Raw genomic sequence first — 15,415 nt, 5'->3', positions numbered from 1 at the left:
TTCTTTTACTTCATGATGTGTGCATAAGTAAATCAAATGAACCTTAAAAACCGATTCTCTAAAGGCCAACTTATACATTGCTTAATCATCAAACATAAATTATTTTTACTAGACTATTAGCCAACTCAAAAATATACCATTTCATTTACCATAATTCAAGCCAAAAATATTTCATATTTAATACAAATAACTTATAAATAAACATTTGGCTAATTGAAAAATCTTTAATACGACATTTGTAATATACATCATCAAATCCTTATAAACCAACCTAACTAATTTATTACATAACCGAATGTACCATTATAAAACCAAATTATAAGTTCATATAACTCACAATTCATACCACAATCACATTTTTTTATTACTCAATGCCGATTCTTAACTTACTAATAACTATTACAATTATTTATAGGTCACATATATTGAAATTTAACAACATCTATTTGCTTATAAACTTACCTCGGACAACGATAATTGGAACGAGACGACTATTCAAAAACTTTAGTTTTTCCCCAATCCAAATCCGATTTCTTTAATTCTTGATCTTAATCAAGCTTCAACAATGGTCGAATACCCTAAGCTTTATTTCTTTTCTTTCTTTTTTGTTATTCGATCATAGGAAGAAAGATGAACAAATGGCTTTTAATTTTATGTTTTATATTATTATAACTTATTAATAATTTTACATATATAACCTTTATAATAAAATTTTAAACCATTATAATTCATGGTTATAATCGTCCATCACTTTAACAATGGTTATATTGCATCATAAATACGTCAAATTAAAAAGACAACAACAATTCAGCCTTTTCACAGTTAACCATCAAATTTTCATTTTACGCGATTAGGCCCTTTTATTAAATCAGGCACTCAAACGACAAAATTAAAACACGAAAATTTCACACATATTAATTCACACATAATAAACAGAGAAAATAATTTTTAGAAATTTTTCTGACCCGGATTCGTGGTCCTGAAACCCCCATTCCAAATAGGGTCTAAATCGGGCTGTTACATTAAATCGGTTATAGTTCATAAGAACTTACCTCAATAACAAGGGTTGTGGTAGTAGAGTCTAACTAATCTGAAGCTTTAGCTTTTTGGAAACACAAAAATATACACACTATTTCATGCCCTTTTTAACTCAAATTTATGCAATTTCGATAAAATTATTGTAAAAAATTATATAATTATTATAAAATAATTATTTTGGACTTAAATTATTAACATAATGAATTTTAAATAATTTTATAATAAATTTTGAATAATTTTGATCATTTTTGATAGATTTGCACAAAGGGCGAAAATTGGCTCGCCATACACTACTAGAAGCGCAAAACCGAGAAGCGATTCTTGAAGCATCGAGACGAATGAATTTTTCAGCTAAAGATGGTCCAAATTTTGTGTATTAATTCATAATATAATTAATTTTAATTTTAATCCAATTTAATTTAGGTTAAATAAATTATTTTAATTAAATTATGGCCCAGTTGAGTTGAACCGAGAGAACCAAACCGATCAAGCTTTGGGCATCCCAAAACCATCCAGAATGCTGACCCAACCAGCTTGCTTGGCTCATGAATTGGCTTGCAAAAAGGCCCTTTAAGAGTTTGTCAAACTGTAAACAAACCCCTCCACTATTCGTGCCTTTCTAAATTTGCCCCAGCCTTAATATAGCAAGTTTGAAAACTTCAAACTTGCCACATGTGTGGCCAGCCATGGGAGGGCTCTTTGGCTGCTGATTTTGGCTATTTTTAGCAGCCCTCTCACCCTATAAAACCCCCCTTGGCTGCTCATTTGAAGACACCACAACTTTCTCATCTCTTCTCTTCTCTCTCAACTTTCTCTCTTTATTTTTTCATCTATTGTCCTTTGTCCACTTGTCGATTTCATCTCTTCAAAAAGAGTCGTTCATCCATCATTTGGAGCAACATTCAAGTGTTCATAGAAGCCTTGGTTCGACAAGAACAAGTGAAGAAGGAAGAGTAGAGCAACCCAGCCAAGCCATGGAGAAACACTGGATTTGGTTCTTGTTCCCTATCTTTTTAAATTCTGTTGTTGTTATGATGAACATGTCTAAGAATATTTATGTTGATATGATTTATTTAATTAATATGGCTTAAATTTAATTCATGTTAGATTAATTGCATTTCGTCTTCTTAATTTATTAAAATTATGTTTGTGTTATTATAGGCCTCGGTAAGATGTTTGATTAAGTAAAACCATGATTAAGTTATTCTTGCATTACAATTGTAAGGTAACTAATGAATTAATTATTTAAATGGATTGAAATTGTAATTATTTGACATGATACTTAATCAATGCATGTTTAATCATTTAAGGTAGCTGAGGTTTAAATTAGCAACGATATCAAGCGATACAATCACTTTGCATAACTTGCAAGATTATTGTGATTAAACGATTTCAAGGTAGAAATACATTGTTACCTCACGTAGTTTTTTATGTGCTTATGTGATTAAATTAATTGTTTGAATTGGCATAGAGATATGTATAGAGATTATTTAAATTTCATAAGTATGTATGTGCATTAACACATTTTCCTATTAAAGTTTGTTTAATCAGTTGAATTGACTAGAGATATAGTCAAGAGATGAATGGGTTTTTGTAGGTGAGTATGTTCATAAGTTAGCAAATTACTGAGTTGTCGTGAATTTATTCGTAACAACATAAACATGAGTTTAGTAATTCTAAGTTAAGAAATATAATCAATCTAACACATTTATGTCGCCTTGATTAAAATCAGCTTTTGAAATCGTGCATTAGAACTTTATTTTATTTTATTTACTTTACTTTGTTTTATAACTTTTAATCACTTTTCAAATCAAAATATTTTCTCCACTAAAGTGTTTTAAATTGCATTCATAAATAATTATTTTCACAATCCCTGTGGGTACGATAACTCGACATTTACTTTTCACTTTATTACTTATTGCGATTGTGTACACTTGCACATTTTCGTCGTTCCAAGTTTTGATGCTATTGTGGGGGATTGTTTTTAAAAAGTCATTATTTGTGAATTTGTTGGTTTTTCATTTTGGTTTATTTTTCTGTTCAATTTTAACTAAATTAATTTTTCTGTGATTATTTTAGGTGTTTATGAGTATTGATCGAATTATCGATTTACTCCCTGTAGATCCTGAGATTGAACAAAATTTTTGACAGCGAAGAAGATAAGCAAGTCAGAGAAGGACTGGAGAGATGAATTTCTAGAATCCGAGTCAAAGAAACAGAGCAAACTCTACTCAAAATCCTATCCTTATTGTTGATGATAGGGATAGAGCTTTAAGATAGTATGTCATGCCAATGTCTAATAATCTTAATCTGAGTATTAGGAGACCCGAAACAGAGGCACAACAATTCAAGCTAAAGCCAGTCATGTTCCAGATGCTTTCGACTATGGGCCAATTCAGTGGAATGCCTACCAAAGATCCTCACCTTCACTTAAGACTGTTTATGGAGGTGAGCGATTCTTTTAAGTTAGCCGGAGTTCCCGAAGATGCATTACAATTGAAGCTATTCCCATATTCACTAAGGGATAAAGCTCAAGCCTGGTGGAACTCATTGCCACCAAATTTAATTTCAACATGGAAAGAGTTGAAAGATTCCTTATGAAGTATTTCCCACATAGTAAGAATGCTAAGTTGAGGAATGAGATCATTGCTTTCCAACAAATGGATGATGAGTCCTTGTATGAGGCATGGGAAAGGTACAAAGAATTATTACGAAAGTGCCCTCATCACGGAATCCCTCATTGGATCCAACTTGAGATGTTTTATAATGGCCTTAATCCATACACAAGGATGGTAGTGGACGCTTCTGTTAATGGTGCTTTCCTTTCTAAGTCTTATAATGAGGCTTATAAAATCATTGAGAGGATTGCTAGTAACAATTATCAATAGCCAACCAATCAAGCAGCGTCAGGAAGACGAGTTGCTGGAATACATGAAGTGGATGCTCTCACTTCACTCGCATCTCAGGTATCATCCATATCATCAATGTTTAAAAATTTTCCCACTAATGGATTTAATAGTTTTGTAGCTCAGCCACCGAATCAAGTTTAAAATGTAGCCTGTGTCTATTTTGGGGAAGGTCATTTCTTCGAAGAATGTCCATTGAACCCAAAATCTGTGTATTACATGGGTAACTAGAACCCAAATTGAGGAAGGCAAGGACTGCAATCCAAATTCTATAACCCATCGTGGTGGAACCACCCTAATTTCTCTTGGAGTAACCAAGGGGCTAGACCCAGTAACACATATGCCCAACCTAGACCAACCCGGCCACCTATTTTTACCCAACAATTTTAAAAACAACCTTAAGATGAACCATCCAATGGATTAGAAAACTTGTTGAAGGCATGCATAGCCAAGAATGATGCCTTAATCCAAAGCCAAGCAGCTACATTGAAAAACCTGCAAAACCAAATGGGCCAGCTTGCAACTGAACTCAGAAATCGACCATAACGTGGTTTACCTAGTGATAATCCAAGGAATCTAAGGAAGGAGCATTGTAAAGCATTGACATTGAGGAGCAGAAAGACATTAGAACCCAGCACTATCGAAGTTGAAAAGGAGCCAACTAATGCTCAAGACTTAGAGGAAGTTCAACCAAGTGTTGAAATTCCAGTTCCATTGAAACCAGAATCTATAAAATTCAATAAGGTAACTTTAAAACCAGCTAATTCTGACCAACTAACAACTTTGTTAGATGTAGAATTGCCACAGAAGACGAATCAACCAGTTCAAGTAAAGAAGCCTCCACCACATTACCCTCAAAGACTTCAGAAGTAGAAGCAAGAAATTCAATTCAAGAAGTTCCTAGATGTACTCAAGCAGCTTCATATCAGCATCCTGTTGGTTGAAGCACTTGAGAAAATGTTGAACTACGTCAAATACATGAAGGATATCCTGTCAAAAAAATGAACACTTGGAGAATTTGAGATGGTAGCTCTTACGAAGGAATACAGTGCATATCTTCAAGACAAACTGCCCCCAAAGTTGAAGATCCTAGATGTTTTACCATACCTTGCAACATTGGAGCAGAATATTGTTGTAAGACACTATGTGACTTGGGTGCAAGTATCAACTTGATACCTATGTCAATATTTAGGAAGTTGGGGATAGGTGAAGTTAGACCTACTAAAGTTACACTTCAAGTAGTAGATCGATCCTTAGCACATTCAAAAGGAAAAATTGAGGATATACTGGTACGAGTAGACAAATTTATTTTTTCTACTGACTTTTTCATTCTAGACTTTGAAGAAGACAAAGAAGTACCAATAATCTTAGGAAGGCCTTTCCTAGCAACCAGAAGGACCCTTATTAATGTGCAGAAGGGCAAGCTTACTATGCGTGTTCAGGATGATTAGGTAACATTTAATGTTTTTAAGTCTATGCGATTTCCTGACACAATTGATGATTGTTCTACAGTGTCTGATTTAGATGATTTAATTATGGAAAAGGAACTCAACTATGTTGAGACCCATTGGAACAAATTTTGACATCAGACCCTCCAAATGATGAAGAGGAGGATGGATACTTAGCTTTGCTAGAAGCTGATCAAAGGGGATTTAATCTACAATCCCATTTTGAATTTTTGGAGTTAGAGAATAGGGATTATGCCCAACCAAAAGCATCAATCGAGGAGCCACCTAAATTGAAACTCAAGGTACTTCCCTCTCATTTAAAATATGTTTATTTAGGTAACACTTTTACTTTGCCTATGATTGTTTCAGTAGAATTAATTATTGAGCAAGAAGAGAAACTTATCCTAGTATTGAAACAATTCAAGAAGGCTATCGGATGAACCATAGCTGATATTTACGGTATCAGTATCCTAGAAGATGGTGAAAAAAGGACGATTGGTGGACAACGAAGAATGAACCCCACCATGAAGGACGTGGTGAAAAAGGAAATCATCAAGTGGTTAGATGCAGGTATAATTTACCCCATCTCAGACAGTTCATGGGTAAGTCCGATCCAGTGCATACCAAAGAAAAGAGGTATTACGATTGTTGAGAGCGAGAATAATGAGTTGATACTGGCTAGAACGGTTACGAGATGGAGAATTTGCATCAATTACCGGAAGCTACACAAAGCGACTAGGAAAGATAACTTTCCTTTGTCATTTTTGGACCAGATACTGGATAGACTCGTAGGGTGAGACTATTACTGTTTCCTTGATGGATACTCGGCGTACAACCAAATTATAGTAGCATCGAAAGATCAACACAGACAACATTCACCTGCCCGTACGGTACATTTGCATTTAGACGCATGCCATTTGGTTTATGTAATGCACCTGCTACATTTCAAAGATGTATGATGTCTATTTTTACTAACATGGTTGAAAAATACTTGGAAGTCTTTATGGATGATTTTTCAGTATTTGGAGATACATATGATGATTGCCTAGCCAATCTAGCCAAGGTACTAAGGCGATGCGAAGACACAAACCTTGTAATCAACTGGGAAAAGTGTCATTTCATGGTACGAGAGGGTATTGTTCTAGGGCATCAGATAACAAGACATGGAATCAAGGTAGATAAAGCAAAGGTAGACGTTATTTAGAAACTCCCACCTCCAACATCTGTAAAGGGTGTTAAGAGCCTTTTGGGCTAGGTTGGTTTTTATTGAAGATTTATCAAGGACTTCTCCAAAATTGCTACACCTTTATGCAAATTATTGGAGAAGGACACGGCGTTCAAATTTGATGAGTGCTTAAGTGTAAAATCCCGACTTAGGGCCTAGTCGAAATAGTTGTTTCGAGACCACATCTCCAAAATAGAAATAATTTTTCATGATTATTATGAGGCCTAGTATGAGGATGCATGCTTATTTAAAAATTTCATGGAGAAATTCTATGCCTAAGATGCCCAATTTAGTTTTAGGGACTAAATTGAATAAGTTGCAAAACTTGAGTTCTAGAAGCTTTTAGCATGAAATCGAGTTGGATTATAAATTAGAGGTCCTCAAATAGTAATTTGACCAAGTTCTAAAAATTTGGACAAAAATGGGCATGCATGGGTAAAATTTTAAAGAAAGGCCTTAAGGGCATTTTGGTCATTTGGTTAATTAAAGAATAAAAAGGGAAAAATCAAGGAAAAATGTTGTCCATCTTCTTCATAGTGTGCCGAAAATTCAAGGGTTTCCAATGCTACGGTTTTCAACATTTCAAGCTTGATTGTAAATGCTACCTAGCCCTGTTTTTAATGTTCTTTATATTTTTGAGATCCTTAAAGTATGTTCTAGCCATTTCTACCATTATTTTAAGCTAGGGTTCATGTTCAAAAACTTACCCATGTGTGACATGTTTGTATTTTAGTGTTTAATGGAGGGATATGAAAGTTTGATGTATGATAAACATATTTTGTTAAGTGGTTTTGTAACGCCCCGTACCCGAGACTGTTGCCGGAGTCGAACACGAGGTGTTAACGGACTTAATTCATTAATTAAACAGCTCATACAATTCATTTTAAAATTTCCAGACAAGCTGGCTAACTGCATCACAGTCGCTTTAAAAATCATATCTCGAGTTACAAAACTCGAAATAAAATTTCGTAAATTTTTCCTGAAACTAGACTCATATATATATCTACTAATTGTTTTCTAGAATTTTTGGTTCGGCAAATTAGTACAGTTTATTAGTTAAAGCCTCCCCTGTTTCAGGGTTCAACTACTCTGATCTCTGTGTATTACGAATCAGATATCTCCCTGTACAGAGCTTCAATGACTATTCCGTTTGTCTCTAATAAAACTAGACTCAATAAGAAATCTGTACATATAAAGCATGACTTCTAATTATCTTTTTAAAATTTATGGTGAATTTCCAAAGTCAGAACAGGGGATCCAGAAATCGCTCTGGCCCTGTTTCACAAAAATTTAAACATCTCATAAAATATAGCTCATATACCTGTTTCGCTTCTTCCATATGAAAATAGACTCATAAAGCTTCAATTCCATAACTTATTCATTATTTAATTTCATTTCTACTATTTTTAGTGATTTTTCAAATTCACGTCACTACTGCTGTCTGAATCTATTTTATGGTAAATTTTACCTATTTCATGGTTTCCATGGATTAGCTAGCAATTTAGCATACATAACACCAAATATGATCATGATTAGCCATTCCAATGGCTAATCATTACCAAGCATTTCCATACCACTCAATAACCATATCATAAGACCATATACACAAAATGATTATAATGCTACACATGACATACTCAAAATATACAAGCCATTATGCCAAGATGGTATACGGATAGTGTGAGCGTGCCTCCGACCGTTTCCGATTTTCGAGCTGGCTTGTCAACACTACAAGGAATGAAAAGGAGGGAGTAAGCATAAATGCTTAGTAAGTTCACATGCAAATAGCAAGTAACATAACCATATAAGCAAACATAAAACATCATTTGCATAATCATCACCAAGACATTCATATCACATTTTCATTTATCATCTTACCATATTGTTGTTATATAGAGTTTTCAACCCGAGGGTTAAGTACATACCTGTTCAAAGTATCCATTTCACAACACTTACCAATACGTCCCTTTCATCTTGAGTATTCCTCTATTTGAGTAGAACTTTACCCGTTGAAGACATCGGAATATAATTCGGATACATGGAAAGTTTGCACATAAGTGCCACATATGTAGCCAAGCTACCATGTAACCCGCCCATAAGTGAACTCAGACTCAACTCAACGAGCTCGGGCGTTCGCATCCATAAGTGAACTCGGACTCAACTCAACGAGTTCGGACATTCGCATCCATAGGTGAACTCAGACTCAACTCAACGAGTTCGGATGCCCAAATATCCTAGTGACATGTCACTTGTATCCTAATCCATTCCTAAGGTTCAACGGGACCTTTTTCCCAATCATGTGTCTCAACCATCTTCTACGGAATGCCGATACCGATACTCGGTAGTATTTCACATTTTCCAAGTATATCACACAATTTGACATATTATCAAACAATTATCACGAGTATAATATTTCATAATAATTATCATATCATTTAAATAACATAAAAACATTTAAAATAATAACTATGTTACCAACATTTACATATGAACTTACCTCGTATGCGAAAATGACTATTTTTACCATTTCGTCCACAACTTGGTATTTTCCCCATTTTAGCCCAAATTTCAGTTTTCCTTGCTCTATCATTTAAAATATAGTCTAATTAGGACTCACATTATTCAAATTGACCCAAAATCATATTTTGGAAAAATTACAATTTTGCCCCTAAACTTTGCATATTTACACTTTTGCCTCAAAGCTCGTAAATTAAAATTCAGCCTATTTTCTTATGTTTTATGACAAGCTGATCATTTTTCCCTTCTATGGCAACATCAAATTCTCACTCTAACATGTACTTATGACTATTAGGTATTTTTACCGATTAAGCCCTTTTGCTAGTTTTCGCTTAAAACCGAGTAGCACAAGTTGTCTAACATAATTTAAAACCTCATATTCTATCATAAAACACCAAAATACACAAATTTCACCTATGGGTATTTTTCCAAATATGAACCCTAGGTTGAATAATTGCTAGCATAAGCTTAATCGAGCTACCGGGACTCCAAAAACGTAAAAATCATTAAAAATGAGGCTAGAACGGACTTACAATCGAGCTTGGAAGCTTGAAAAACCCTAGCCATGGTTTCTTCTTGCTATATTCGGCCATGGGGTTGAAGATGAGCAAAATTGGCTTTTAATTTTGTATTTTAATTCATTTTACCCCTAAATGACCAAAATGCCCTTACTACTAAACTTTCCAAAAATTCCATCCATGTCCAATTTTTGTCCATAGACTTAGAAATTGGTAAAATTCTATTTAAGACCTCCTAATTAATATTTCAAAACAATTTCATACTAGAAACTTCTAGAATGCAAGTTTTGCAATTTATTCGATTTAGTCCCTAATTTCAATTTAAGCACTTTATGCATAAAATTTCTTCACAAAATTTTCACACAATCATGCAATCGTATCATAGACCTCAAAATAATCATAAAATAATTATTTCTATCTCGGATTTTGTGGTCACGAAACTACTATTCCGACTAGGCCCAAAATCAGGATATTACAACTCTCCCCCCCTTTAAGGATTTTCGTCCCCGAAAATCTTACCAGAAAAGTGGTCTTCACTTTTAATCTCATATTCGGTGCCAAAGAACTTTCACTTAGACTGTACCTCCAATACATCTCTTTAATTTCTCACATGATCTGAAAGCTTACAGTCTCAACTCTCAACTGTTCTTAAATTTTCAAACCTTCTCAGTTTCCCATGATATCATGACATAAAACCTGGATCTCAACTTGATTTAATGGAGACCGGAATTCCAAGAAATCCAACAATCAAAGAGACCTGAAATTCCATGAATCTGATGAGTAGGAATTCATTCAATACAGATATGATTTATAGATCTCGCTAAACATTTAACAATAGGATACATCACATTTTCCTCTTTCTGCTATGGAATTAATTCTGATATGGCCTCAAGAATAATCTTTCTCATTTCCATCCCAATGTCAACACTGACAAGGATAATTTTGATAGATTCCAATGCTCGGCTTTAACCCCTTTAACAACTCCAATTTTATGTAACATCGAATGCTCTAAACTATCACATTACCTCACTGTCTTGAAACACATCACAATTCATACAACAGTACATTACTGAAAGTTAGGAAGTCTTTACTCAATGTAGACTAGTCTAGTTCAGACGCTTTGGTTACCAATATTCTCATCTATTCGAACTCTATCAACATGTAATAAACTTTTCAGCTTTCATAAGACGAAAACCTTATCATTTGTAGTGACTTTAACTAATATCCAACTCTTTCTAATAAATATACACTTCTCGTTCAGACTATTTACTCTTTTATCTGTACAAAATGAAATTCTATTATCAGACTTGAGAAAAATAATCCTGACATAATTGTCACATGAAATCTTTCAAATAAATAATTCACCCTACCGACTGAAACTCGCGCTTTTATCACCTATGCCTTTACTGATGTCAAATCCTTACACAGAAATTAGAAAAAATCCCAATAGTAAAATCACCACATTACCAAGATCAAATTAGAAGTATAGTCATATTTGACATGATTATCACGAGCTGAAGAGCATACTTCGAACACGAGTCATAATTGACAAATTATGGAACAAAGATAACAAGAAAACTGAATAAAGAAATCCAAGATAGAGAAACCCAGAATAAAGAAATCCAGAATAAAGAGATCCAGGATAAAGAAACCCAAGATACAATACTATGCCGGAGAATCGAAAACCAAATTCATAGAGAAAATATAGAATACCCTGATAATTCTTCAAAGAAAGAAAGTCCAAAAGAAAACATCATTTAATCCCACTGAAATCAAATATAACAGGATCAATATATCTTTCCATACATATATATCAGATGAAGCATCAAGTAGAAGAAACAGAATCATAATATCATATGTATTCTCTCATCAATTCTTATCAGACGAAATGAAATAGAATACCCGATGAAATAGAGCCATATAAATTATAAACCAGTCAGACTACCAATGCTTTCATCCAACACCAGAATTAGAAGACATTCCCATATAACAAGAATTTCTTCAGAAGATCAATAGGCATAGAAATATTTTTAAGAACGGGTGAACACAGAACATCTCAAAAGAGACTGCAAAATCTGTCCGATCATAACTGTCACACTCAGATAATTCACATTTCAAATATCATTTCCCCAACTAGTTCTGCCGTCACAAATTTCATATTAAATCATTCACTAAAGAATGTCAGTTTTGAATAAATTTCGATTTACACTTTTCTCGACCTTGCACCTGAGTAATTCGATTTACCAAAGAGAATTCCTTCTCTAACTGGGACAGTGCATAATTCCAATAATCTTTATATTAATCCAATACTTTACTGGCTCTGACTTTACTTATCAGCTCATTTTCAATCTCCGATCATACTTATAATTATTCTATCACTGAACTCTTTGGGTTCTCAACCGGAAACTTCTTCAATACAAATCTCATGAAATTCCATTATAAGTACCACTTTGGTAAAGGGGAGGGGTTGTAGGACCTCTGACTCGACTTTCTTATACATACACATATGACACAACTTCCATCATCATAGTAACATCATCAAAATCATGTCATTCATTCATGTTGGCTTACACCAATTTTCCTATTGTCCTATTTAGACAATATACTTATGCATACATTCTATGTTTTCTAGACAGCTTTACTTATCCATTCATTTAATTAAATTAATTCATGCTCATGACATTATATAAGGCCAAACAAACATAGATATTTGCATCACAATCACAACTTTCATTTCATGCATCATCATGTACATATCATTACAATCATACAATTCAGTCCAACAATTTAACATAGATAAGTTCATTTCATTATAATCCTTTATCTCATAAAAAATTGTATATCATTAACATTCATCAACATTCAACGTCCAATGAAGACAAGGACATTTTCATTCGTATTATGATATTATGACCTTTATTCATACCTCTACTACTTTCTATTTATTCCGTTCATCTTATCAAGTAAGCCACATACACTACATCGTATGAGCATTAAGCAAATATGGATATTTATCACAACATGAACTTTCATCTCACATATTATCACATATGTATCATAAACTTTTATTCATACTTTTCTGAACCGAGACTTATCATAATCATAATTTTACTCAAATACCTTCACATAACATTGAACATGGTCAGCACAGCTCGGTTGGAGAGTACCCTGTCTAAATAAGACGGTACTTATACGCATCGGAAGACATCACACTATCACAGATCAGTGGCATGTATAGCTAAACTTTTACACATGCTAGGTTAGTCCGAGAACCGACTAAACCTGCTCTGATACCACTAAATGTAATGCCCCGTACCCGAGACCGTTGCCGGAGTCGAACACGAGGTGTTAACGGACTTAATTCATTAATTAAACAGCTCATACAATTCATTTTAAAATTTCCAGACAAGCGGGCTAACTGCATCACAGTCGCTTTAAAAATCATATCTCGAGTTACGAAACTCGAAATAAAATTTCATAAATTTTTCCTGAAACTAGACTCATATATATATCTACTAATTATTTTCTAGAATTTTTGGTTGGGCCAATTAGTACAATTTATTAGTTAAAGCCTCCCCTGTTTCAGGGTTCAACTACTCTGTCCTCTGTGTATTACGAATCAGATATCTCCCTGTACAGAGCTTCAATGACTATTCCGTTTGTCTCTAATAAAACTAGACTCAATAAGCAATCTGTACATATAAAGTATGACTTCTAATTATCTTTTTAAAATTTATGGTGAATTTCCAAAGTCAGAACAGGGGATCCAGAAATCGCTCTGGCCCTGTTTCACAAAAATTTAAACATCTCATAAAATATAGCTCATATACCTGTTTTGCTTCTTCCATATGAAAATAGGCTCATCAAGCTTCGATTCCATAACTTATTCATTATTTAATTTCATTTCTACTATTTTTAGTGATTTTTCAAATTCACGTCACTACTACTGTCTGAATCTATTTTATGGTAAATTTTACCTATTTCATGGTTTCCATGGATTAGCTAGCAATTTAGCATACATAACACCAAATATGATCATGATTAGCCATTCCAATGGCTAATCATTACCAAGCATTTCCATACCACTCAATAACCATATCATAAGACCATATACACAAAATGATTATAATGCTACACATGCCATACTCAAAATATACAAGCCATTATGCCAAGATGGTATACGGATAGTGTGAGCGTGCCTCCGACCGTTTCCGATTTTCGAGCTAGCTTGTCAACACTACAAGGAATGAAAAGGAGGGAGTAAGCATAAATGATTAGTAAGTTCACATGCAAATAGCAAGTAACATAACCATATAAGCAAACATAAAACATCATTTGCATAATCATCACCAAGACATTCATATCACATTTTCATTTATCATCTTACCATATTGTTGTTATATCGAGTTTTCAACCCGAGGGTTAAGTACATACCTGGTCAAAGTATCCATTTCACAACACTTACCAATACGTCCCTTTCATCTTGAGTATTCCTCCATTTGAGTAGAACTTTACCCGTTGAACACATCAGAATATAATTCGGATACATGGAAAGTTTGCACATAAGTGCCACATATGTAGCCAAGCTACCATGTAACCCGCCCATAAGTGAACTCGGACTCAACTCAACGAGCTCGGGCGTTTGCATCCATAAGTGAACTCGGACTCAACTCAAAGAGTTCGGACATTCGCATCCATAGGTGAACTCGGACTCAACTCAACGAGTTCGGATGCCCAAATATCCTAGTGACATGTCACTTGTATCCTAATCCATTCCTAAGGTTCAACGGGACCTTTTTCCCAATCATGTGTCTCAACCATCTTCTACGGAATGCCGATACCGATACTCGGTAGTATTTCACATTTTCCAAGTATATCACACAATTTGACATATTATCAAACAATTATCACGAGTATAATATTTCATAATAATTATCATATCATTTAAATAACATAAAAACATTTAAAATAATAACTATGTTACCAACATTTACATATGAACTTACCTCGTATGCGAAAATGACTATTTTTACCATTTCGTCCACAACTTGGTATTTTCCCCATTTTAGCCCGAATTTCAGTTTTCCTTGCTCTATCATTTAAAATATAGTCTAATTAGGACTCACATTATTCAAATTGACCCAAAATCATATTTTGGAAAAATTACAATTTTGCCCCTAAACTTTGCATATTTACACTTTTGCCTCAAAGCTCGTAAATTAAAATTCAGCCTATTTTCTTATGTTTTATGACAAGCTGATCATTTTTCCCTTCTATGGCAACATCAAATTCTCACTCTAACATGTACTTATGACTATTAGGTATTTTTACCGATTAAGCCCTTTTGCTAGTTTTCGCTTAAAACCGAGTAGCACAAGTTGTCTAACATAATTTAAAACCTCATATTCTATCATAAAACACCAAAATACACAAATTTCACCTATGGGTATTTTTCCAAATATGAACCCTAGGTTGAATAATTGCTAGCATAAGCTTAATCGAGCTACCGGGACTCCAAAAACGTAAAAATCATTAAAAATGAGGCTAGAACGGACTTACAATCGAGCTTGGAAGCTTGAAAAACCCTAGCCATGGTTTCTTCTTGCTATATTCGGCCATGGGGTTGAAGATGAGCAAAATTGGCTTTTAATTTTGTATTTTAATTCATTTTACCCCTAAATGACCAAAATGCCCTTACTACTAAACTTTCCAAAAATTCCATCCATGTCCAATTTTTGTCCATAGACTTAGAAATTGGTAAAA

At 34.0% G+C, this 15,415-nt stretch overlaps 1 non-coding gene across 1 annotated transcript; it reads right to left on the bottom strand.

Moving 5' to 3' along the window:
- Nucleotides 1–3,665: 3,665 nt before the first annotated feature.
- On the bottom strand, nt 3,666–3,772 carry LOC121228358 (small nucleolar RNA R71). The gene has a single exon (XR_005925934.1). It is a non-coding gene; the product is annotated as a small nucleolar RNA R71 (small nucleolar RNA).
- Between the last annotated feature and the right edge of the window lie 11,643 nt (nt 3,773–15,415).

Source organism: Gossypium hirsutum, chromosome A04 (assembly GCF_007990345.1).
Source record: "Gossypium hirsutum isolate 1008001.06 chromosome A04, Gossypium_hirsutum_v2.1, whole genome shotgun sequence".
Lineage (NCBI taxonomy): Eukaryota > Viridiplantae > Streptophyta > Magnoliopsida > Malvales > Malvaceae > Gossypium > Gossypium hirsutum.
The sequence above is the reverse complement of the archived record's forward strand: the minus strand, read 5'-3'. Positions and strand labels throughout refer to the sequence as shown.